The 26811-nt window shown below is 43.7% G+C and overlaps 1 protein-coding gene across 10 annotated transcripts in view; it reads right to left on the reverse strand.

Moving 5' to 3' along the window:
* The window catches only part of PPFIBP1 (PPFIA binding protein 1), a 189022-nt gene extending 162834 nt beyond the window's left edge, over window positions 1-26188 (reverse strand). For 5 of the 10 annotated variants that reach the window (XM_047787323.1, XM_047787328.1, XM_047787324.1 and 2 more), the window contains exon 1: window positions 25999-26188. The gene's annotated coding sequence lies outside the window, so the exon portion shown is untranslated. The remainder of the gene's footprint in view (window positions 1-25998) is intronic. The other 5 variants (XM_047787331.1, XM_047787329.1, XM_047787327.1 and 2 more) reach the window with 2 other exon arrangements.
* Between the last annotated feature and the right edge of the window lie 623 nt (window positions 26189-26811).

Below are 26811 nucleotides of genomic sequence, written 5' to 3' on the forward strand. Positions count from 1 at the left end.
TTTAGGAGATCTGGAGAAGGGAAAAATAGTAGTGTCAGCTAAAAAAAAAAAAAAAAAAACAACAAGGCACAACCTCAAAGCTAAGAGTTATGTTTTATATGGTGGACTTCAGGCTCAGGACACAGCATCTCAGATAACGCCAAGAACCTGTTCCAAAGAGGCAAGGAGGGGGAGCCAGGACATACAGGAGTTTTTGCAACAAAAGACCAGGTAGTTGAGACATCAAAAGATGATTGTTAATAATGAGACATCTCTAAGTTAAAGAATTTGGCACTTTTCCACATAGGGGAAGATGCAAGAGTCTGAACTCACAAAAATCGTTCCTTTGATATGCACCTTAGCTATATGGGGCCAGTATTCAGTGTTTTCTCATCCTGAGTGCACCATGATGGGGACAGGAGGGGGGTGGTGGCTGCAGCAGGCGTAGTTTTCACCCTGAGTCCCCTCAGGGCTCAACATCTGTCCACTGGGGCAGCTGTAATGTGATGACTTGATGGCAGCAATAGCCTTTGTTTACAGATCCGGAAAGCAGTATTTTCCCTCACAGTGGGAACCATTTGATCATTGGCCACAGGCGGCTCCACTTCTCTGTTCTAACAGAGGACACCCAAAAATCTTCTCAAAGTTACAGAGAATTACTAGGGGGATAAGAGGAGAGCCAATGATATAAATGATGTGAATGGCACTCCTTGTGCCTGCTGGGTCTCTGAACATAAGACCCAAAGTGAACAAAGAGCATTCTTAGGACCCCTTTCCTTATCATCTCATGGCAGATAAACTTTATAGACAAGAACTGTTTTCTATTCCATTCACAGATCACCAATTCATAAGAAATCAGTGATCCCCCCTAGACAATTAGCCACATACTGCTGCTTATTGAGAACTCATTGTGCACCTGGGATTTTTTTCCATCACACGTTATGCAGCATATCAGCCCCATAATATGCCAGGTACCCTTGGCTGCTGCTGGGCAATTCATGAAGTCAGTTCACACATGGTAGATAGGTTGGTTATCCAGCTGGGGAGCCAGAACCTTTGGCCTCTAGACAGTTAAGAGAGCAGTGGGGGCAACCTATCTGTAGGCCAGAAAAGGCTGCAGAAAAACACAAGACGGCAGGGTACAAAACAGCATTCACCAAGAGCCCTGGTGCGCACAATCCCTAACCCAGCTGGATTGCAGGATGATAGAGGCAGCACTGTTGAGGGTCCATGGGAGAGACCAGACTTATCAGTCACCAATCTGAAGAAGCACTGCCTGAGTTCATCTATATTTTCAATTGCCCCCAACCCCCCACACCCCTGACCCAGGGCAGCAGCCAGGGTCATGCTGGAGTGTATCAAGTTCATTGTCACCCAAGAGCCTTGAACCAGAGGAAAAGAGAAGAAACTTTCCGCCATGAGACATAGACTTAGGGTCACATTCTGGTCCAGTGGGCTGGATATGAATGTGTTTTGCTCTCCCGTCCTCAGCCCCGTCTGTTCCTTCATCCCTTCCTCCATGATCCACTGCCCAGCTGGGCCTCTCTCAATGCTACTCAAACAGTTATTCTCGGCTCCCACCATCCCTCCTTGAAACCTGCTACCCACAGTGTCAGTGTTCCTGACTGCAGCTCAGGGCAGCACAGCAAGACATTGGCTCTGAGGTTGACTGTCAGGGATTACTGCAGCAAAAGGGTATCTTGATCCCTCCAAACCGACTGCAGCTCAATTCTCTTCATTAACAAAGAGTCTCTCTATTCAAAAGATGTGGAAGAAACATGTCCACAATACGTTCCCTTTGAAACGTGGCCTGCAGGTGATGAGAATTTAAAACATAGCATCCATTTCAATTCATTGACAACACACCTCAGAGACAAACAAATTCAGCATATGGCTTTAGGCAAGCACCCTGGGGAATCAGAACAAAAGCTGTGTTAGAATTGATTACAAATGTTCGAATCAGGGAGTTCCTGTTGTGGTGCAGTGGAAACAAATCCAACTAGTATCCATGAGGACGCGGGTTCCATCCCTGGCATCGCTCAGTGGGTTGGGGATCTGGCGTTGCTGTGAGCTATGGTGTAGGCTGCAGATGCGGCTTGGACCCCAAGTTGCTGTGGCTGTGGTGTAGACTGGCAGCTGTAGCTCCAATTCGACCCCTCGCCTGGGAACCTCCACATACCACGGGTGTGACCCTAAAAGGCAAAAAAAAAAGAAAAAGAAAAAGAAATGTTTGAATCAAAAGACCTTATAGAGCCTGAGAAGTCTGAGAATATCTAAAGCACCCCCCCCCATTTTAAATATAAGAGAAATGGGGGGTTGGGGATCCTAAGGGTCAAAAACCTGGAATGAGGTTTGCTAATCACAAACCAGGACTCCATGTTCTTCAGGCTCTTTCCATCTTCAAACATCTCTATTTATGTGCCAGAGTCTGTCAAAATTTATTTTTAAATGACAGAAAATCTATCCAGTTAAATACATGCTGCTTTATCTCTATATGGCAGCTTGACACACAATCTTCACATCCTTTAGCAACACACCAACTTGAGATAAAAGTCATCAATTCCACAAAAGGAGAAAAATGAAAAGCCAAGTACTGGTTGCGTTGCCACAGAGAGTTTGACCAGCCAGCGTGTGAGCACAGTCACCAGGTCCTCCCAGGGCCTGAGAAAGCAGGACACAGCATCAAAGCTGTCAAAAGAGGACCTGGCCAATCATCTGCAGGTAACTTAAATTACACAACCTCATCAAGTGTTTTGGTTTCATTTTCCCATTTTGGAGATTTCCAAGACCTGCCATGCAACCATCCTTCTAGTTCTCAAACAACTTCCTAATTTAAAATGTTCCTTGTCAATGACATCAATTGCCCTTTGGCTATGGGGAGGATGTAAATCATAAATAAAAAGCCAGTTCTGGAGTTCCCATCGTGGTGCAGCGGAAACGAATCCAATCTAGCTAATGCCGGGTTTAGAAAGATGGGACTAGCAGAGGTCTGCAACCCAGGGTTGTACAATTGTTGTTAGCATCATAGTGGCCAGAGATGGAGAGATGGACATTCCCATCTTAGTGGAAGATCACCCCCTTGGGAATTCTTCACCCAGGCCTGGTTTAGACGCTCCCAGAGGACAATGCGCACCCCTCCAACCAATCACACGCTCCTGGAACCTTAACTGGGTCTGTCATGATTGTAAACCAACTTGAACCCAAGTACCAGGTTATAGAATTTACTTTTAATAGGAACTATGAGACCTTGGGAAGTCTTCTGTGTCCATATTCTCACTTGAAGATGGACCTAACAGTATCTATGTCGGTTTCTTTGTTTATTAAAAACAATATAACAGTAGCCACCTCAGAGCAGTTGTAAAGATGAATATGCTCTTATGATAGCACATGAAAGCACTGCAACCTCAGAAGCGATCAATAAATACCAGCTTGTTATTACAAGTCCTAACACATTAGTTGTCTTCTCCTCTATGATTTTTTTTAATGTTCACCAACTAGATAGATAAGTGCTAGCATGTGATGGGGGTTTTTTAAACCCACAGGATCTGAAATCAGACTGGAATGGAGTAGCATCCAGACTCTTCCATTTACTACCTTTCTTTAATTTAAAAGATAATTTTTTTACACTTTAACATTGCTGAAATTGAAATGTGTCTCAGATTCAGTGAAAGTGGGCATTATCTCTGATCTGGGGCAAGTTTTTCAAACTCTGTAAAACAGGTGACATTACCTTCCTTTCCTAAGGTTGTAGTAAGGCACAAACTGCATAGTCGTGCATCCCCCTAACACACAACAGGCAGCCCTGATAAACCATTTCATTGTGCACTTATAAATCCAGTGGCTCATATATAAGAAGGACTCATTATCCATGGAAATTTAAAAACAGGACCCATACCCATTCTTTTCTCATGTGTGTGGATGTTCCTGCCAGAGTGGCCTATAGAGAAGGTCAAGGGCTTTAAGTTCCTGTGAACTCTCAGAAAGATAATGAAGAGACCCAGAGCCCTGTGAGAGGAGCTCCAGCTGCTTTCAACATGCCAGCCAGACACAGATAATGGTCCAGCCCCCACTCAGGGCCACTGATAGCATCTAAATCTGTGCTGAGACCAAGGTTAGGTTCAAAGTTCGTATGCTAGGGTCAGAGAGTATAGAAAGGTGATTTTTACAAACCTATTCACAGGTTTTTGGGTTTTTTTTGTTTGTTTGTTTGTTTGTTTTTTTGGTCATGCCTGAGGCATACAAAAGTTCCCCAGCCAGGGATCAAAACTGCACCACAGCAGTGAACACCAGATCCTTAACCCAGTGAGCCATCAGGGAACACTCAGTTACCATTCTTTTTTCTTTTTTTTTCTTTTTAGGGTTGCACCTGCAGCATATGGAAGTTTCCAGAATAGGGGTCGAATGGGAGCTGCAGCTTCAGCCTGCACCACAGCCACAACAACACTGGATTCAACCCACATCTGAAACCTATGCCACAGCTTGCAGCAAGGCCGGATCCTTACCCCCCTGAGCAAGGCCAGGGATGGATCCCACACCCTCATGGACACTATGTCGGATTCTTAACCTGTTGAGCCACAAGGGGAACTCCTCAGTTACAATTCTTGACCTGTAATAACAGCTACCTAGTTTTGAGCACTTACTTCACTAATCCCCGTTAAATTCTTCACAATACCCCTATGAAATATAACCGAATTTATCAGTATTCCTGTCTTCTGAGGGCCAGGTGTTAAAGTCACACCTTAATAAAGGGCAGAAGTCCGCCTGGTTCCAATGCCTGCGTCCTTAACCACCACATTTGCTCTTATGAACATCAGCTGGAGAAGGCAGTGAGTCTCTCCCAAACTTTGAGGTCTCGCTTTCAACACAGCCAAGCATCATCCTTGGCCAGCAGTGTGGCAGACTCTCCCACTCCAGGTGGATGGAGGCAGAAGGGGTAGATGGGTGGCAGAGCTCTGTAGGGAGCTACAGTGGGTTTCCCATCCCAGCTGGTGCTGCCTCTGACTCTGGCCAGCCCTGGCAGACGATGTTTTTCATTTGCCCTTTGCCCACTGCATTCGGGCCTGATTTATTTCCCAGAGCTCCAGGCAGCACCCTGCAGATCACCTCTGTGTCCTCCCTTTTCTTGGTGGGCTTCATCCATCTTTCTTTTTTTTTTTTCTTTTTTAAAACTTCCGGTTCTTCAAAAGTCTCTCTCCTCATAAGTTCTTTCTTTCTACACAGGACTGTACTTCCTGGCCAAGAAACTCTTTATTCATCCTCTGCAGATGTGAGTCACAATGAAAAGTCACAGTTGGAGATCTCTCATCTGAACTTTCCAGAACGTCCATGGTAAACACACATGTGCAGGCATGTGAGGAAAAATGGAGAAGCCAGAGGAAGAGGTGCACAGCGTTTTAAGTTTCCTGGCCCCCAATTAGGATGTCTGCTCCTTGCACTATCAGATCTCCCAGGGATCACAGAGAAAGATCAGCCAAGCAGAGGGTTCGAGAAGATACACTGTGCATCAGCCTTCCCTCCACATAAGTCACTATTCTGCATACATTCCTTCTCGGCTGAGGAAACTCAGAGAGCTCTTTACCTCATACCATCTCCCATTTCTAGGCAATACGGTAAACCAGCTGGTAAATCATGCAATCACCAAGTTGTCACATCCCTCCACGAGGTTCAGGGACGTGTGTTTTTAATACAGAACCGAAGGCCATGGCAGTTGGAGTTGTCAGCTTCTGAATAAGGGACAGTGACCTATTTAATCTCTCCACTACACCCATAAGGGAAATAAGGTGGTCACATCCGCCATGACTTGGCCTTACAGAGGTCCCACGTGATGATGCCGATTGAGGCAAAGATGAAGACGAGAGCGGCTTAGGAGCTGAGGCGGAAGCACCGGAAGTGGGGTCCATTGGGCAAAACACACCAACCCTATCACCTTTTCTGCGGCCAGCCCCGAATCCTGAACAGCACACCCCAACTACTGAGATGATGGGTCAGCAGAACCACTGCCTCCTGCCTCGTTCACTTACTAGAAGAGAGGAAATGGCGGAAAACCGTGTGCATTTTTGCAGAAGTGACTTGATCTGCAGCTGGAAAGATATTAGGTACGATTGTGGCCTTGTTTAGTCGTCCCACTCACACCAAAAACCACAGCAGACAGTTTCAGCCACTTGCTAGGCATGACTGGCCTTTGGAAATGCCAGAAAACAGATTATTTTTTCATATTAAAGTGATCCTTTGGCAAGGTGACGCTTAAGTCATTATCCTCAACTAGGACTAAACCACTGTATCAGGCAACTTCGACAGAAGCTCTGCTCCTCCGTGTCTGCCCCCCATCCCTAGGGTCCCCCTGGAATGTTCCGAGTTTCATGGTCTGTGTGTTTTACTTGCCTTTCGTGGTGGTGACCCACCAGTTCCATAAATTCAACATAAATTAAATGTCCCCAAACAAGTGGATACAATTAACATTCCAAACATGCAGTAATTCATGCTTGGGAAAAATTTCTCAATTACAGGTGAGCCATTTCACACACACAGAAGCTGGCCCCTGCTACACCACACCAGGTGTAAATATTATCCAGGTATCTCATAAACTTCTGAGAGGCTACAGGTCTGAGTGATTTATCATTAACAAAGGGGTATGACCTCGTCCTTCGGTTTTGCTAAGGGATGCAATCTTTCTAACTTTGCAGATAAAGGGACTTTGCATGCTGCTGGGATTCTTGTTTGTTTCTCTTTTAAAGGGTTAGATTCTTTGGGATAGGGTAGTAGTCATTGTTGTGCTCCAACCAGACCCTGTTTTAGGGCCACTGCACCCACCCCCAGCTGCTGCTGGCTCACAGTGAAGATTCTCTGCCAGCTGCGGGACACTGCTTCAACCAGTAACGTCCCCAGAAGGGGTGGCTGGCTGCCAACGAGTGTCTGATTCAAGGATACAGAGGTCCAGCCCTGTGCCTCGATCAGAGACAACTGGGAAGGGCCACCCAGCTCCAGAGCTTCCCAGAAGGGCCGCCAGGGCCTGCCCCAGTTACACCCACACTGTCAGTCAGCTTGTCCTCTGCCCAACCCTGCCCTTCCTTTCCTCTCCCCTAAACTCCTTCAGCATCCAGTTCCTTGGTGTGCTTCCAGCAAATCCAACCAAAGACAAGCAGTTTTCTAAGTGCAGCAAGTTATTTTTTAAAATTGTACTGAGGAAGTTATGGGCACCCATTCAATCATAGGTCTTGTGAAGGCTGAAAACAGTCTTTGAAATGGAATTCTGATTCCATTTCAAAATTACCCATTTGCGAGCATCGGCTCAGACTGTGTTCTGAACACTAGCCCAATGCAGTCAAGAGGGACAGGAGTTACATAATGTGCAGGAGTATCACACCTTCACAAGGAAGGGAGGTGAAACCTCGCCAGGCGAGTCATCTGTACGTCGCAGCACCATGTGCCACTGGAAACTGACATCAGAGCATGGGGTGCTGGTCTGTGGATTTCACCCTTGACCTTAGAGCGTGCCCCTGCTTTATAACCTCACATCCTAGGAAGCCTTGACTCTAAAGCTACTTGATGAGAACAGTTCTACACATGACAATGAGTCCTGAACGCTTTATTCCCAACACTCCAAACTTTTAATAACAGGGAACAGTTCCTGGAACTGATTGATTACTGATGACTTTGTACTCTTGACCGCATCCCCAAGAAAGCAGATGGCAGACAGGCCTGAGTGGGGATCAAGAGCCTCCACCTCTGCGTTGCTAGGGAGGCAGCACCGTCTCCCAGAAAAACCTCAAGAAACGTCATCCCCAGGCTCTGGTCCAGGCTAGGGCCCTGGAATGGAGTTAAGGATGTCACAGGAGTAGAAGCTGGAAGGAAAGCAGGTGCCTGCCCAGCATCTCTATCTTATTACCAGGGGTTTGGCTTCAGAATGTTAAAAACATAGAGGAGTTCTGGTCATGGCTCAGCAGTGACAAACTCCAACTAGAATCCATAAGGATGCCAGTTCAATCCCTGACCTGGCTCAGTGGGTTAAGGATCCAGTGTTGCCGTGAGCTGTGGTGTAGGTCACAGACATGGCTCAGATCCTGGACTGCTGTGTGTGGCTGTGGTGTAGACTGGCAGCTGCAGCTCTGATTTGATCCCTAGCCTGGAACCTTCCATATGCCTCGGGTGTGGTCCCAAAAAACCAAAAAGACAAAAAAAAAGGAAAAAAAGTAGATAACATACTCCCTATGAAAAAGTCAACTTAAAATCGTACTACTGCTTAATGTTTTACAGTTTTTTACACCTGGTCTCATCTGACACATCTCTCCCAGAGAGGGCTGGGCTGGTATTACCACCTCAACGTTATGCCTGGTTAAGTGACTTGCCCAGGATCACACAGCTGATGAACGTTGGGATCAGATTGTCAGCTTCTTGGCTCAGAGTTCTTTTCTATAAAATTATGCCAATTTGCAATTTGTCTACATTATTTCTCCAGGCTTATGTCCAAAGCCCCAAAGCCTTGTTTCCCTCCTTCTGCCTTTCAGGCTCCTACCTTCATTCTAAAGACCTCCATTGCATGGGAACAAGGACTACTGATGGCACGGGGTCTTGAACAGGGCCACAAATCACCATGAAAGGCCTCTCTCTCCCTCTCTCTCTCTGACTCCAAACACTCCAGACTCTTTGTGGATACAACCCAGAGTTTCTGGAGTTTGGCTGACCAGAGGCTATGGGGGATCAAGTTATCCAACTTCTAGTATTCAGTGTCTTTGATGAACCTGGTTTGTGTCAGTGGCCTCCACGAGAGGGAGGAAGAGAAGAAAAAGCTCTAAAGAGCTCACCAGTTTCCTAGACACAATCACTGTTCCTAGGAAAGCTTTCCAACCCTGGTCAATAGGTTTCGCTACTGTTCTGTGAGGCTCTTTCTGGACTGTACTCTTGTCAAACTGGTATTCTGTTTCTTTCTTCTTTTTTAAAGTTTTTATTTTATTTATTTACTTATTTATTTGGTTGCGTCCAGGGCAAGTGGAAGTTCCTGGGCCAGGGACTGAACCTGAGCCACAGCTGCAACCAGAGCCACTGCAGTGACAAGGGTGGATCCTTAACCCACTGTGCCACAAGAGAACCCCATAGCCTTCTGTTTTTGCAGTACAGAAATGCTGGGGCTAAAGAAATCGGCTGGGGATATGATGGTTTCAGGACCAGCAGCAAGCATCTCTGTGCCTCAGGTGGATGCATTAGAGCTTGTGGGCGGGCTAATGAGAGCTAATTACTCTATCTACTCCAAAAGCCAACCAGCAGCAACAAGAAAAGCCTGGTAAAACATGCTGGGTTTTCAGGCTTTGTTCGAAGGGCTGCTGCCAAAATGATTTGGCTGAAGTGAATGGCACAGGGCTGCCCAACTGGATTGTTATCTCAGGATCATAAAGCCTAGTATTCCAAGTCTTTTGTATGCTATAAATCAAGAGTCAGGTCAGCACCAATGTCATCCTTCCAGACTTAATTTACCCTCTTCATCATTATCAACACTACCTCCAAATGCCCACTTTGGCTGCAAATTAAGAAATCAAACAATGGGCCTGGAATTTTAGGAAAACAGTTGCCTACTGACTATTAGAAGTGGGTGTGGCATTTTACAATGTATTACCCTCTGCAATAGTCACAAGATTTGGCCAGCAGTTCCCTCACTTTGATCCTTGGACTCCCTGAAACTCAGAAATCATGTCTATTTCACTTAATCACTGACACTTAACTACATCCGCGTCTTACGAGAAGCATATACATATGGCATGAATTATACAAAAGCATGACTCTAATTTATGAATTTATATAAATTATATTTTTAAAAGGCTTTCCCATCTTTGTCTCCCCATTAAAGAGGGGGCAGAGAATGGAAAAACCACAGAGCAGCAGATCTAAACTGGAACAAGAGCATCAGTTATTAACCCAATAAAGACCCATCCTCTTCTATATCAATCCTAAGTAGATGTATTGTTAAAAATGTAACCATGGTTTCAGGGACAAAAAGAGATGGTCCAAGGCATATTTTAAAGAAGATTCCAAAAGGGTGTTATCGTTAACTCCATAGAAACAAGACCGCGCTGGATTATACTTCAACCATAACAACATTTACAATTACTTGACCCAATTTATTAAAATAGAAAAATCTGAATAAACATACAGTAGAAGTTAAACGGCAAGACAACCCTCATCTCCAAATTCTTTTTTTTTTTTTGTCTTTTTAGCTATTTCTTGGGCTGCTCCCGGGGCATATGGAGGTTCCCAGGCTAGGGGTCCAATCAGAGCTGTAGCCACCAGCCTACGCCAGAGCCACAGCAACGCGGGATCCGAGCTGCATCTGCAACCTACACCACAGCTCACGGCACTGAGCACTGAGCAAGGGCGGGGACGAACCCGCGACCTCATGGTTCCTAGTCGGATTCGTTAATCACTGCGTCACGACGGGAACTCCTCCAAATTCTTTAGGCAGAAATAATGTTAGTGAAAGTTTTTTTTTAAGTGATAAACAAGATCTAGCATAAGGACCAGTCAGATCCAACCCAGCTTTTATACGGTATGAAAAAAATGAAGATTTCTGCAACATCTCTTTTTCCTGAGTTATTTAGAAACCTGGTCTTTTCTCATGATTTTCCACAACTTTTCCTTAAGGCTGATCTGTTATCTGAATGTTTATGATACATGGACAAGTAACAACTTCATGAATAATGCCAAAATTCTCAACTATGTGTGTAAAGGAATGCCTGGGTTGTTGTCCTTCTAGAGAGCTGTCTGTGCTTTTTACGTAAACCCCTAGATAAAACACGTTTTCATTTGGCTCTGAGTATAGTCCTAAACTGGAGGGGGTGGGGGTCATCATGAAATTCTCCAAGCAAAAGGATTCTGGAGAAATAGGTGACTTATCCATACCAGAAAAATACATCTACCAAACGGGAAAATAAGTGGAGCAGATAAATGTTTCTTGCACTTACATATAAATAACATTTACTAAAATTTCACAAGTCTGAGCCTTGTATTCTGAAATTTCTAAACAAAAAAGAATGGCAGCATTTTCAGCTTTGAGACTAAGAAACACAATGAGCTCATGATGGCCACGCATCACTGAGGCCACAATGAATGGGGCCAGGTCCTGTGCTAGGCATCTCACATGTACCACTTCGATGTAATTTAATATTCCTACAAGGTTGACATGGCTGTTCTCATTTTAGAGACAAGGAAACCAAGTTACAGTGCTAAGACATGACTAAGTTGGGATTCCGTCCAAGGTAGGTCTGACTCCAAAACCCAAAACAGTTGCTCTGCGCAATAGCATGGCCAAGAAATGTCAAGCAGAGATCACAATGACGGGATTGTTTCCTAAGCTGAGGGGATCAGCTCTGGAGTCAGAAGCTCCAGATTTTAATTATGCCTCTATGGAGTGGTGGTTTCCTGCAAATTAATGGAGATGAAAATAGTGTTTAACCTCATAAAGTTGAAGTGAGAAGCACATAAAAAGAGCCCAAGTGAAAGGGCTTTACAAAACAGGTGAGCACTGTTATTGTTACCTCCCTTCTCTGGCTGCAGCTGGTGACCTGCTGGTGAGCCGGGCTGTGGGCTCCTGACAGTCCACCTGCAGGGCAGGGAGCCACCTCCATGAGGCTTAGCGACACAAAGACTGGAGCCCAAGAGAAAGGAACTTAATGGGTGGGGAATGGAGGGCCCCCCCACTCTGCTCAGTCTACCTTCTCCTGTACTAAACACATAAACGGTTGTGGGCCAGCTCTGTGCCAGGCATAGCCAGCTGCTGGTCCCAAGCACTCAGCCACTTGGGAAACTCTGGAAGCCCCCTTGCCTGCAGCAAACTCACTCCCGCCCTGAAGGAAAAGAAATTTAAAACAAAACCAAACTACTGGGGGCCCAACAAGAGCCTTAAATTTTCTCATCATCTTTCCCTATTCTCTATCTCATACACATACACACACACACACACACACACACACACACACAGGAAGCAGATGTGAAGGTTCTTCCATGGTACCCAGTGGATGCCTCTATTAGGCTAAGCACTTTTATCCTCATTAGGAAACTAGATAGTAGTCTACTTTGGGATAGAATTTTAAACAGTCAGTATAGTGACTTCCAGAGCAGAAATGGTTCCTTTGAGCATAGAAAAGGAAGGCTGAAGATCCAAGGTGGAAAAAAAAAATCCATATATCTGACGACATACAAATTGTTAAACTTATATATCACGAAAACAAAGAGGTGAAAATATTTGCAGTAACTATGAGAAAGGGTTAACATGTGTTAAGACGTCAAAGACATAGAGTTTACGACAAAATGAGAAAAGTACTAATTCCCAATAGATCAAATGGGGAAAGTACGAGAACAGTTTGTTAAACAGGAAATACAGCCAACAGACATGTACATGTTTGACCTCATGAATATCAAGTAAGTTTTTTAAAAAAGAAAAATGAAATAGCTTTTCTCCTAGAAAGTTATCGAATGTCACTAAAATGAGACTATCACTCTGCTAAGGGCAGAGTAGTAGAATGAGCAGACACTTTTTTGGCAGCTAATATCAATATGGGTCAAGAAAACGATGCACTGTGACCCACACCTTCAGTTTGACTTCTGGTCATCTTGTGAAGACAAGAATTATCGAAATACAGAAAATGCTGACTACATAAAGCTGTCATCAAACGTTGAAAACAGGCTGTGTGCTCTGTAATGGGATTAAATACATTATGAAACACCCATAAGTGGAATATCTTACAGTCCTCAGAAATAATATTTAAGGTATTGTAGTAGTGTTAGGAAATGTGAATAAAACAATGCGAAGGAAAAATAAAGGATACAAAATTACTCAGAATACTTCAAATAAGGAAAAAATATATGAACAGGAAAAAAAAGGTAGGATGAGTTCCCACTGCGGTGCAGTGAGTTAAGAATCTGCAGTGGCTCATGTTGCTGCAAAGGGACAGGTTTGATCCCCAGCCCAGCTCAGTGGAATAAAGGATTCAGTGTTGCCGCAGCTGTGGTTCAGATTCAATCCCTGGCCCAGGAACCTTCATATGACACCAAGTGTGGCCATAAAATTAAAAAATAAATTTTTTTTTTAAAAAGGAAACATACCAACAATACTTGTTCCTTCTTCATGTGGTAAGAATACTGGGGACTTTTTTTTTTGGCTGCACCCGTGGCTTGCAGAAGTTCCTGGGGCAGCATTCAAACCTGTGCCACAGCAGTGACCCAAGCCGTCGCAGTGACAATGCCAGATCCTTAAGCCACTGAGCCACCAGGGAACTCCAAAGGACCTTTTTTTAAAATTGTATCTTATGTTTTTTCTCTAGCAGTCAAATCTTCTAGAAGGTGTATATATTACTTTTATAATTACAAAAAATTTTAATACTCTCAACTTCAAATCCACAAAAAAGCCCAATAGATGGACATCCAACTGCTCTCCAGGTCACTCGCACAAATACCAAAACACTGTGCAAGAGCAGGTAAGGCAGTGAACAGGGGGAAGGCAGCTTTGTTTTAAATCTTGGGCTATAAAAACAATAGGCTTCTTGATGTGAAAACAAAAACTTCTCATGTCCCACTTATGAAAACTAATTTTGGAAATTCACAAAACATTTTCTCTCAGAGGATTTAAACCCACACACCAAAATTATCTCCACAGAACAAACCAGTTAAGCAAGCAGGAAGTTTACCAGGAACACCCTAAAAATTAATAATTGTTTTTACAGCTTTGATAAAGCCACGCCAGCTCGTGTTAGTACACAGTGTAACACATACAATCTCCAGTGAGTCTGTCACTTCTAAACAGGAGAGCGTGAAAGCCTTAGCATAAGATTTTTCTCGTTGAGAATCACGGATGGGTTGGCGAAATTAATAGGTTCTCCTCTCAAAGGGTGATTTCTAAGAGTAAAATTAGCTATGCCAAACTCTTTGCATTCATTTTCTGGTTTCATCTTCACAAGTCTACAAAGCAAGGTTCCTCCGTCTCGGCACTACTGGCATTTGGAGCCAGGTATTTCTTTGTTGGGGGCAAGGTGGGGAGTGGGTTGTCCTGTGCATTGTAGGATGTTTATCATCATCCCTGGACTCTACTTACCACGTCTGTCTTCCCTCCACCCCCAGTTGTGACACAAGACGTGTTTTCTGACATTGCCAAATGACTCCTACGGGGCAAAATCACCTTAGTTTAAAACCACTGCTACAAGGTCTGTACTATTATCCTCCCATTTAACAAGTGAGGAAACTGAGACACAGCTATAGGTCCATCTAAATCCATATCCCAAGATCCAAAACTCTAGCCTGTCTTCATGCCCAGGCAGGAGGTCTATCTTGTAGTATAACTGATACTGCTTGAGTCTCCTTTGCATCCCCATGGAGCCTCATCCATTTGGCACACTGGCCAAATTAACCATTATTCTCTTCACATAAACATTTACTGGGTGCCGGAGTTCCCGTCCTGGCTCAGAGGTTAGTGAACCCAACTAGCATCCAAGAGGACACGGTTTCAATTCCTGGCCTTGCTTAGTAGGTTAAGGATCTGGCGTTGCTCTGAGCTGTGGTGTAGGTTGCAGATGCGGCTGGGATCCTGCATTGCAGTGGTTCTGGCATAGGCTGGCGGCTACAGTTCCTTGGGAACCTTCATATGCCATGGATGTGGCCCCCAAAAGACAAAAAGACCAAAAAAAAGAAAAACCAAAACCACAAAAAACATTTACTGAATCCTACTAGGTAGTAGGGTTTGGCAATAAAGGCACAGTCATGGCCTTTAACAAGTATATGAGTTACTTGAAGAAATAAGATATAACCAGAGATAAGCCATTCGGAGCATCTGTTTGGGGGAAAACTCTGTTTCCTTATCTAGAAAATGGAGATAATGCCAGTGCCGCCCTCATAACTAGCTGAGATAGCGTAAGTCAAGTTCCTACCACAAAGTACAAGTTCAAAGAACTAGATCCCAAATTCATCATAACTTACAGGCACAGACATTGGAAGAATCACGGCATCTCAAAATCATGAGGCTGGAAGGAACCTTCAAAAACAACCGTGAACTTGCCAACCACTTGGTACTTTAGTATTTAAAACTCTAAAAATTTAATTACCTACTTCCAGCAGAGTCTGCTGGCTAAGCTCAGACTGAGGATCTCCACAAGGGTCTCCTGGTGAACTGCTTTAAGGGATTCTGGAGGAAAGAGGGGGATTTTAGCAGAGACAAGCAGTAGGCAAAGCAGAAAGGTTGAGCCGACTTAAAGGACCCTAGGGGTGCAGAGCCCAGGTGCAGAGCACAGGGGAGCAGATGAGCTTGGAAAACAGATGAGGTCACGAGGGACACATTGACATCACAGTGACAGAGTGGTGACACTGACCAGGTGAGACCTAGGAACCATTCCTCCTAAAAAAGCAACTAAGGGCTTTAAAAGAATTAAATTAAAACAAAATTCATCTGGAATGGATAAGCGATGAAGTCCTATTGTACAGCAAAGGGATATATCCAGTCTCTTGGGACAAACCATGATCGAAAATAATAGAAGAAAGGGAATGATAGATATGTATGACTGGGTCACTTTGCTGGACAGCAGAAATTGGCACAACATTATAAATCAAATGTAATTTTTTAAGTTAATTAAGTCAATAAAATTTAATTTATTAAATTTTAATAAATTGGAGTTCCCGTCATGGTGCAGTGGAAACGAATCCAACTAGGAACCATGAGGTTGCGGGTTCAATCCCTGGCCTCACTCATTGGGTCAAGGATCTGGCATTGCTGTGGCTGTGGTGCAGACCGGCAGCTACAGCTCCAATTAGACCTCTAGCCTAGATGCTACGGGTGCAGCCCTAAAAAGACAAAAAAATAAATTTCAATAAATCAACTGTAGGTTAAAAACAAACAAACACAAGGGCTGCTACAAGGCACACACCCACCTTACATTATGAAGTTGGAGAATTTCTCAGTCTAAAAGATCAGTATTCCAATAGCTTCAGAGCATTCCCTGAGAACAATAGGCAATTACTTGCTCTAGATCTAGGAAAGTTCATGGTTTGCCAGAACAGAGTCAGTCTCCCTCCCCCATGTCTACAGGTCCTACCAGCATAGCCCAAGGAAATGAGCACAAAGCAGCCAGATGTTCTCTTCGTTAAATTGGAATCTCAATACCTGACGTCTCCCAAAATGTAAGGACTGGTGTAAATTGCCTAAAATACTGTGTAGACTCAAACCAAACCCATCTACAGGCTGTCTCCATCTCAAACCCACCATGATGAGAATGCTGCTATGAGCCAGAGCCCACAGGAGGCCAAAGAAAGGACCACGCAGGGTGATCTTGTACCAACAGTTTATTGGGAAGATTTGTCTGATGTTGAGATGCAAAATACAGGGAAGAGACTAACTGCATGGTCTGTATCAGAAATGAATGGGATAGAAACCAAAACACTGGTAGAGGGAATGAAGAGTGATTCAAAAAATACTTGAAAGGCAAAAATGACAGGGCTGAGGGCCAGGAGCGGGGATCTCTAGGATACCAGACACAAACTTGACCCCTTATAAACTTTTTCTTTGCCCTTTGCTTTCTTACTTCATTTATCATAAATGCTTTTCCTCTATCTACTTTCCATTATTATTTGGAGATACAACATAATAAACTTAATATTATCTTATTGTTAGACATCTGTATTATTCCCTCCTTTTTAGTATTATAGTTTTGCAAGTATTTATATTTATAGCTTTTATTTTTCATTTTTTTGTTTTTTTAAGGGCCGCACATGTGTAAGTTCCCAGGCTAGGGGTCAAATCGAAGCTACAGCTGCCGGCCTACACCACAGCTCATAGCACTGCCAGATCCTTAACCCACTGAGCCGGGCCAGGGATCGAACCTGCATCCTCATGGATCCTAGTCTGGTTCGTCAACCACTGAGCCACAAAGGGAACTCCAAAATGCATTTAGGGTTTTTTTTTTTGCTTTTTTTTTTCCATTTTTTAAAGTCATATCAAAGTATAGTTGATTTACAATTCTGTGATCATTTCTGTTGACCCACTGTAAACACTGATAATGAAGCGGAGACTTCAAGGTCAGAGGTTAGCTCAGGTTTAAGAGTGACCTCTTTGACTTCCAAGAACCAGGGCCATCTTTATGGACTTGTAACCTCTAAGTCACTCACAGAATCCCATGCTTTGAAAAGGCCCACACCTGGTTTAATGCTCTGTTGTTACCCTCAAGATTCCTAATAATGTTAATTTGAACTTGTATTTTGTAAATAAGGTCTGACAGGCACAATGGAGCATGCCTGTGAGCAGAGGAGATCTGTTTAATATGTGTGGCCACCATTCCTTGCTGCCCTGTTCATACGGAGTGCTTGCAATGCCCCATAAGTACAGAATTTTGGCAAGACTCACAATGCATGGAATTCGGCAAGACTCAAATCAAGTTCAAGGTAAGTATGTTACAAATACAACTGAGTAAGCAGGTGAGGGGGTACTAACAGCTGCAAGAAGCCATGGTTTCCATTCAAACCAGAATTTGCTGTACATGCAGAAACAAGGCTGTGTCTTTCTAAGAAATACAAACAACCAAGGAATCCGTTCATATCCTCTCTTACTCCTGTTCCTCTCCTGTGTTATCCAACAGCTTATGCTGAAGATGACGGCACAGAAGGAGAAGGAAAGACAGAGCAATCCATAGTTCTTTCTCCTTTCAGTCCTCCCTTCTGTAAGCCAAAGATTGAGAGACTGGGCAAATCGAGACATGAAATAAGGGTAGTGAGTTAGTTCTGTGCAGTGTTTCCTCAGTTGTGGTAAGAAGAATATACAAATGGATTTACAAACTACAAAACACTATAAAGTGTGAGATTTGAAGAATTCTGCACACCTTTTAAATGCTCTTATATTTGCATTTAACATTGGCACTGTGTAACATAATGAACAATAAAATTCATGCTGATGGTTTTCCTTTTTAGTGTTCCTTCACTTAAAATAACATTAAAAAGGAAATAAACAGTGAAGAGAGAGACTACAGAAGAAAAAGAAAAGCTTTTTATGCTGGTCCCTTTAATAGCACTTTTTCCTGATTCTTGAACAAGGGGCCACACATTTTCATCTTACACTGGGCTCTGCAAATATGAAGCAGGCCCCACTGAGGACCACTGGAACTCAAAAATGTTACACCCATCTAAATATACTGCTCACCCTTGGGTATGTTTTTACTGACGTCGTTCAAAGCAGCCCCCAAAAGACCCACCTACAGGTTGATGGGAGAGGTGCTGATTTTTAGTACCGTACTTTTCATCATTAGATTGCTTCGGCCCTTTTGCCATCCCACTCATGTCACTACAACAACAAATCTGCTGCAACACTACAACCCAATGTCTTCCAGTCAAAACTCTTCCTAGAAACAATTAAAATGAACATTAAAGAAGACCTTACCAGAAGCAGCATGTAACACAGAGGCCTCTCTGCTGGACTCCCTCCTACAGAGTATTTCCTGGCCTTCTGGTGGTTTGCTGTTAACCAAACCCAGGCTGTGGATCCAGAACCAGGCTGTTTCTCGTCACTTCGAGCACTCAGGTTTCCCCTGGGAAGTTGTTCTGTGAACCCTCCAGTCTGGTGTCTCAAAATTCCTCCTTCAAATACAGTCAAGGTTTCCTTTGTCTCATTTCATTCCCCGCTTCTTGTTTGCGCCACTACTTTCCACCTCGATAAATTAATTTCCTGCCTGGAGACACATCCTGGCAAATGTGTCAGTTTGCATTGTTTAGATGAGAGACTTCTGTCATTCTTTCAAATTTTTCCTCTGTCCCAATAATCCCAAGAGCCAGGCTCTCAGGAGCCTGAGTTTTTTGTCTATGAATTTCCTCTCACTGCCTAAAAAAAAAAAAAATGCAGACTGCCTGCAGTGAACTCACTCAACTCTTATCTCTTCCAATTGCATTTTTTCCCAATTTCCCCCATCCTTTCCTCCATTCCATCTGAAGAAGCATTCTTATGAATTTCAAAGCTAACTTGCACTCCCCACCTGATTTCAATCTATCCCCGAGCTTCTCCCCAGACTCTGCACCCCTTCCCCCCTCTCTTTTGCTGCTTTCATATCACCCTCTCTGCCAGAACCTTCCTCTAACCCACGTGAACAGAGCACATCTCTCCTCTTCAGTGCCCTGAAAGGCTAGGCTAGTGGTTCAAACCTCCCCTGTATTCCTCAGTTTTCTGCACTCCAGACTCCATCTCTACTGTGCTGAAACTACTCTCCCTGTTCACCAACGGCCTGGCGGTGGGACCAGGGGCCATTTCTCAGACCTGTCCTTGTACATCTTCCCAGCCAACCTCATCCCATCCCCTACAAAGCACCCCATTTAGCATTTTTTCATGCATTAACAAATATCAACTATACATATGTGCTTGCTTGCTTTTTTTCTTAAAGTGTCTATCACTGACATCTGTTTAAACCAGTGCATTTCCCCCTCCCCAACTTTTTGACAGCTAAATAGTATTCTAAATCTGTTTTTCATTACGGCTATGTGTAAGGAGGGCCATGTCCTTTGGGCCCCATTTCCTGTATATGACAATTCTTAAGGGTAAAGACGATGTTTTATTTGTCCTATATCTCCAAGAGGACCTGTCCCAAGGCCAAGAATTGCTTAACAAATGCTCAATGAAACAGTAACGATATGCAACATTAATCCAGTGTTCATTGTATGCCATGAAAACAGCTGCTAATACTTCATATATATTATATGTAATCCTTATACTCCACCCAATTGTTCCCATTTCACAGAAGACCAAATCACACAGCTCATAAGGACAAGAGATTCCAATCTACATTTGTCTGACTCTGGAGCCCATCCCCTTCATCTCTGCACCTATAGGTAACAAAACTGGCATAAGAACATTCTTAGCTTTTTCAACCAAAGTTGGAGAACAGAAGAGCTCCAAGAATTCTGGTGTAGGCAGGTGGGACTGAGGGTAAGAGGTGGGCTTTGGAATGAATTTTAAGTAGATGGAGGCAAATGGTTGCAGCCATAAAGCTAATATACCATTCAGCCATTGTGCATTTACTGAGAACCTACTAGAAGTTGAATTACTTGCCTCCCCTTCTTCAGGCTCCTCACTACTTCAGTAATAGCGGCCAACATTTTTGAAAACTTATGTACCAAATGTGACATTATTATTTCTATTAAAAATTTCTGTTTCTTTGGCCACACCCATGGCATGCAGGAAGTTCCCAGGCCAAGGATTGAACCGTGTCACAGCAGTGACCTGAGCCACAGCAGTGACAATCCAGGATCCCTAACCTGCTAGGCCACCAGGAACTCCTCTAATTATTTCTAATACAGACAAAAATTCTATGCGACAAACATCAGTACCACCATTTTACAGAAAGGAAAACTGAGATTTGAAGAAGTTAAATTACTTGTCAAGATTAGACTCCAATAAATAGCAAAGCCAAGATTCAAGTTAAAGTTCCATAGGGCTCCAAAGCCTGACCTCTTTTTTGTCAGATAGAGTGCTGCCTCCTAATTCTGAGAGAAAAGAGTCATTTGGTTCAAGACTCAACTTCTGTGGTGGAACCGTACACAGATTTTTCTCACAAGAAGTCAAGAGGTGGGCAGATCACGTTTGGAAAAGTTGTTCCAGAATGCCATCAGCTTCCCAACCTCCTTTCCCCTCAAGGTTCTTGAGTTTGGTGACAAGACGGCTTCTCCATGTAGAAAACAGCACCCATGGTCCAGAGAGAAAAAGTACAAACAGCGACAGGCCTCGCAGGGGTGCTGTCAGAAGCCACCGCTTAAAAGAACACGTGGTCGAGCCCCTCCAGCTACTGTGCATCTCATTGGCCAGGACTATGTCACTCAGACACAGCCCAGCCGCAAGGGATTCTGGGAAATCAAGCCCCACCCTCTTCTTAAACTGGCCATCACAACAAATTAAAATGGTTCAGCTGTGGAAAAAGGTGGGCAGGATGGCTATGAGTGAGCATCTAGCTATGTCTGTCCCCCAGGGGGCTGTAGAGTGCAAGACATCCTACAGACTCAAGGTACCCTGAGGAGAAAAACGCAAAGAAACTTAAATCTGTGTTCCGAAGCCCTCTTGGTTGTACAGTCACCCACTGCTGGGGGTGGAAGCCGGAAGAATGTGAAAGTTTTATAAAAGCATCCAAGCAGCTGATCCAGAGGAAAAACACCGAGACCCAGGTGACTTCACACAAATCATCCTGGCAGACTCACAGGTTCAATCAGTGTTTCTCCTCTGTGTCCTCACCGTTTCCCTTCCTCCCACTCACTCACTTCCCAGAGTTAATTGAAATGAGAACCTATAGGTTCATTTGACTCTTCCATCATTCATAAGAAAAAGTAGAGCGTGTTCAAATTCCAATTCAAACAAAATCCTCCACCACGCGTTGTTATGAGAAGTGGCATCTTTAGAACAAGATAATGGTTGCAGTGACATTATTTACACAACTGCAGCCACGCTGTCGAGTTATTATGTTAAGAAAGTAGGCCATGGAATTTTAGCCTTATTACTGTCTTTCAAATAATGTAAATTCAATAAACTATCCCTATAAAAACCTCATACCATCCTGTGATGATGAGATTACATGTATGCAAAATATTATATATGGAGAGAGAGAGAAGGGTGATTAAAAAGCCAGCCAAAGGACTTCTGTGAGCTATGTCCCAGGTGCAGAAATATAAGATGACACAGGCATATTCAGTGATATGGTTCAAACTTACATTCGGAGCATGGACAAGTTAACACAGTTCCCCATGGGCCTACCTACCCCTTCCCAAGAACTACCTCCCTTGCCGAATGAATCTGGCCACTTATGAATGGACTTGCCCCCTGAAAACAGTACCTTTAGTCTCTCTATCGCCAGGTAACACTAACTTTTCCTTGTTAACCCCCACACAAGACTAGGAATCAGCGCATCTTCTCTCTTGAACGTGCATCTGGTTTTTTATCAAATGCTTAGTTTCTCTAAGTTAAAGGAGAGGTGAAAATACCTAGCCTTACTCTGGAGTTCAAAGGGTGTCCATAAAATCACCAGCCAGCCCCCAATGTCATGGTTCTTGACCTTCCTCCTCCACAGTCCATATTTGAGACATGAGCCTTTACCAGAATGAGTGCGAGTTAATGGAGTCTGAGCCTGTACAATTCCTTCAGTCATGGGCATTTTTGGGTGCACCATGGGACAGAAACCACCACGAGATCTTTCTATTCTGAACGCATTACATTTGCCAACACAAACAAGGATGTGAATGTGGGCCAGTCAAAATGTGAGTCATACCAAGTTCTAGGCAGACACGCAACCAAAGTTCAGTCACACATGTGACAACACACCCACCTGGATCACTCAGAGTCCAAACCCACATTTCAGAAACAGAAGCTCTTCAAGGGGAACAGACTGGGCCAGGTTTCACTCCAACCCTCTTCTCCTCTGAAAACTGCCTAATAAGTGTACAGACTTAAAACTGCTGGAAGGGCCCACTTCTTCATCTAAAATCCAGTTGTTTCGTGTTTTAGATCCTTCAAAGTGGGAAAAACTATTGAAGTAAAAGAAACCCTCACTTGGCTTTTTGAAACATTATCAACTAATGCCAAACTGGCATCAATAATTACTATATTTAAAAGAGAGTGTGAAAGATGAGTCTTTGTATTTTCCAGGGTGGGTTGGCTCGATTTTGTTTTGTTTTTTCAATCCATGAACTCCACTTAATAAAGCATCAGTCTTTGTGGTGGTGATATAAGTGACAAAAGCTGTAGACTATTGGCTAGAAAAATGGTTCTGACATGCACTGTGATGAATTTGACATAATACACCAGAGAGGCACGGAAGTGCATAAGCCCAGAGCAGTTTTTGGATAGTGTCGATTTGGGGGCAGTTTGATGACTGGTTTAATTGTGAAATTATCAACCTTTAGCGAAAGGGAAATGCTGGCCAGAGGACAGACACTTTGTTCCCTTTGTCCCCAAACAACACCCGGTGTCACTAACCTTAACAGCTTTGAATCTTATCCTTACACCCATCTGTTTCACCAAGATTAAAAAATAATAATAATAAAATCATGCCTCCTTAAAAGATTTCACAATAGGCTGCTCAATTAGGATTTTTTTTTTTTTTTTTTTTACTTTCAAAGCTAATGTGACTTTCTAGGGAGATCTCTGGGAATTAACAAAAAGCCACCATTATGCGATATCTCTTGCCCAGGTTTCAACTGTGAAGGAACATTTCTTTAGTAAAGAATCAAGACACAGGCCCAAAATATGAATGGATATTCATATATTCATTCAGTCATTCATTCATTGTTTGGAAAAAGTAATTCATGTCAGGTCAGGTCAAAACTATGTAATAACATCTCTGCAAAGACAGAATGATGAACGAGGTCTTCGTTTAGGTAACAGTTTGAAAGATGTGCTATTTCGGATGCAGGAATTTTTTTAAAATGGGAGATGAAGACTTCAAAGTTACTTTTAAAGTAAAAATTCCTAACATAATCTAAATTAATTACAAAATACAAATATTTCATGAACATGAAAGACAGGTTTTAAAAAGAAGTCAGCTAGTCAGTAACTGAGGAGAAAAAAATGATCTTATTCTGATTTATCTCAGGCTGCTACTGTGAGTGACAAAAAGACTATATAAACAGTTAATGAACTCTCCTTTACTGAACTTGTTTCCAAAAAATGCCTACAATGCCCTTGAAATTAGGCACTATTAATCTGTAACTACACTGTGCACTGAATGTCAAGTCAACATCTGTCCATAAAGGCCAGATTCTCCTATTTTAAATAACTATTGCAACTATGACAGTTGCTGGTCAAAGAATTTAACCAAAACCTGATCCTACCTTTCTCAATAACTCAAACATTGTTCTAGTTTTGTCCCTTCTTTTGGCTATAGCACGCAGTGGCTTGATATGGCATCTCAGTTCCCAGACCAGGGATTGATCCCAGACCACAGCAGTGAAAACATGAAGTGCTAACCACCAGACCACCAGCGAACTCCCTCAAGCTTTCTCCTTTGAAAGAACTGTGTTTTACTATATATCACATCTTCCTTCTACACACAGAGGGAGCAAGAAAAATACTGGTTAAACCAAGTATATAAAATTACTGTTACTATTCAAAAGTGTGAATGAAATGTAAAACTTTGATATATTCAAGTCCTTAAGCCAGGACTCGTTTCTTGAAAAGGAGTATAAATAAATCTGAACTTGGCTCATCAGGATAACATCCTTGAGATACTACCTGACTGGTTTTAGGCTCCAGTGAACTCTCACCAGCCCACAGAAATTCTACTTCACCTCTTGCTCTTTCCTGCTGAAAAAGTACATTGGAAAACACAGCATGATTTATGTCCTTCCTACAGAATATAAATAGAAATGATTTGGTCACCGTTATTTCAGAGACATGAGACAATTTCTGTTTCTTAGTCCAAAACACACACCAAAATGAAAATGTTCTGGCCTCTCCAGTCAAGCACACCTTCCCTTTGCAAAAACCCTGATCTCTATCCACCTTGTGCTAATTAAATTTTCGAGAACAACAATACAGATCCAGGTGTTTTATAAACAACAGCAAAAACAAAAAACAAAAAACACACTTCTTTCTTGCCCTGAAACTTAACTGTCACCTGGTTAGAAAGACAGAGAACCTCATGTATGAAGTCTTGTATCTCCACACTTGCCAACTTGGGTTATCAGGTGCAACTCGGTGGCTTCTTTCTTTCCTCCTGTCGGGGAAATGCCCTTTGGTTCAGGCACCTGGGGTGCAGCTTTTGATTCACAATGAAGTCCACAGTTTCCTCCCAACCTGGCAACAGAAGGCTCCTCACTGCTGAGGAACTCTGGTGAAAGCAAAGGGAAATCTGACTCAGGAGTCTAAGCGCAGACACTCTCTTTCCTTCTCCAAAAGAAAGAGCCTTCAGCGATGATGAGTGAGGATCCTGAATCAGTTTATGGAGTTAATATTTTCACCAGAAAACAACTGTAGGACCTAGGCACACAAAATCTCCAAGCAAGAAATAGAAAGGGTTTGAAACCACAAATAAGCAAAAATCAGAATTCTACACTTCCACTTGTCAAAATACCCTTTAGCTCTCAACAGGCCATTGCTTTCCTTAAATACCAAACTTAGACACTCAGTCAGGTTCTTCATCTATTGCTCTCTGCACTTCTTATTGAAAGGAAGGATTTGTTTTGGTCCCACATGTTGGAAAATTCATGTTCCTATAATTAAGAGTTTGTATGCCACGCCTTCTGCCACATTTCCCTGTTAAAACTCCCTTCTCTAAAAAGGATCCATGAAAACAACTACCAGCCCTCATCTTTCTCTCAAGCAATCCACAGAAGACAGATCCAAAGGTTCTCGGCAGCCTTCCTAACCAAAGCAATGGGATTCTCCGCTAAAATGTAAGAATGAAAACGAGTTGGCGTTGAAGTGTGCCCCCAAGAGACCGGTTTTCCCACAGGCTCAATGAATTTCCCACACCCCAAATGAATTCCTCAAATCTTGACTATGGAAAAGGATTTTTTATGTTATTATGTAAGAATATATAAACATAACAATGACAGTCTTTCATTTAAAGCAACGCGTAATAGGCCACAGGAGAACCAAAAAAATACAAAACTTTTCTCCTCTCTCAAAGAGCATAATTTTTGAGTCCATATTTCATAAACTTTTAGTGACATTTTTAAAGAACACCCCTACACACACACACACACACACACACACACACACACACACACACACACACCACTCCTCTGATCGGGGTTCTCAAGTATTATTAGAAGACTAGGGTGTGGGGGGTTTAAGGACACAGTCAAGATTTTACATGTCGAATTCCGGAGGTATTTTTCCTATACAAACTAGTTGAGAGCCCCAGTTGTTAAGCCCTACCGCACCCCGCAAAAAGTGTGGGTTCCCACTGGGAGAGAGGAGTGAGCTGGAAGAGAGGAGTGAGCTGGAAAAGGAAATCGAGTGGGGAAAAGGAGGAGCAGCTACAACCACACAACGGTGCCACTGCTTGCCGGTCCCCAAGAGAGGACAAACGCCCTTACCTGGGGGAGGAGAGCCACCCGCACGAGTTGCAAAAGTTCTGGTTCACCTTCGCTCAGAGTTCAAAGCGCCGGCCCTCTGCCCCCACGGCAGTCTGGCCACTCCGAGTCCTCTCCCGGCCGGCTCCCGCCTTCCCCACCCTCTCGGCCCTACACCATGTCAGGAATCCGGGCAGGCACCGAGCTGGGAGCTGACATCACTCCCAGTTCCAGGTACCTCCCCTCCCTCGCGCCCGCCCGCCCGCCGCCCTCCCCGCAGACATTAGCCAAAGAGAGGACGCCGGGGGGGGCGTTGGCGCGCCCCCGCTCGCGCTGATTGGGCCCGCGGGCTGTCAGTCAGAGGAGCCCACTAATTTTACACATTCCTCGCTGAGCCCGGCAAGGGCTGGAAGTGGGTGTTGATGGAAAAAAAATGCTGCCTTTCCTGCTATCTCTAAGGGAGGGAGAATAATGGTACGAGGAAGATCCTTGCGGGTGGCGTTTTAAACTTTTCTTGGCGCATTTACCCTCTCCCAGGTCGGAAACGAAACTAACCCACCCAAGCCCCCTTTTGAAGGAAAAACAGTCGCCTCTGTGTCACGGGCAAGTCCGAGTCCGGCGGCGCGTGGAGCAGAAAATGGCTAGCTTGAAGTCAGGCAAATAAAGGACAACGCCAGTTCCCTCTGCTAACCCTTTTATCTTGGGACGGCTGGGCGTTCCCTTAGACGGGAAATTTAGAACTTCAAAAGCACTTCGGGAAGATGTGAAGGAGAATCTTAGAAACCGCGACCCAGCTCTGGGTTGTTAACCGGGGGTGTTATCCACCATGCGGCGGCT

This window comes from Phacochoerus africanus, chromosome 7 (assembly GCF_016906955.1).
Source record: "Phacochoerus africanus isolate WHEZ1 chromosome 7, ROS_Pafr_v1, whole genome shotgun sequence".
In the NCBI taxonomy this organism is placed as follows: Eukaryota; Metazoa; Chordata; class Mammalia; order Artiodactyla; family Suidae; genus Phacochoerus; species Phacochoerus africanus.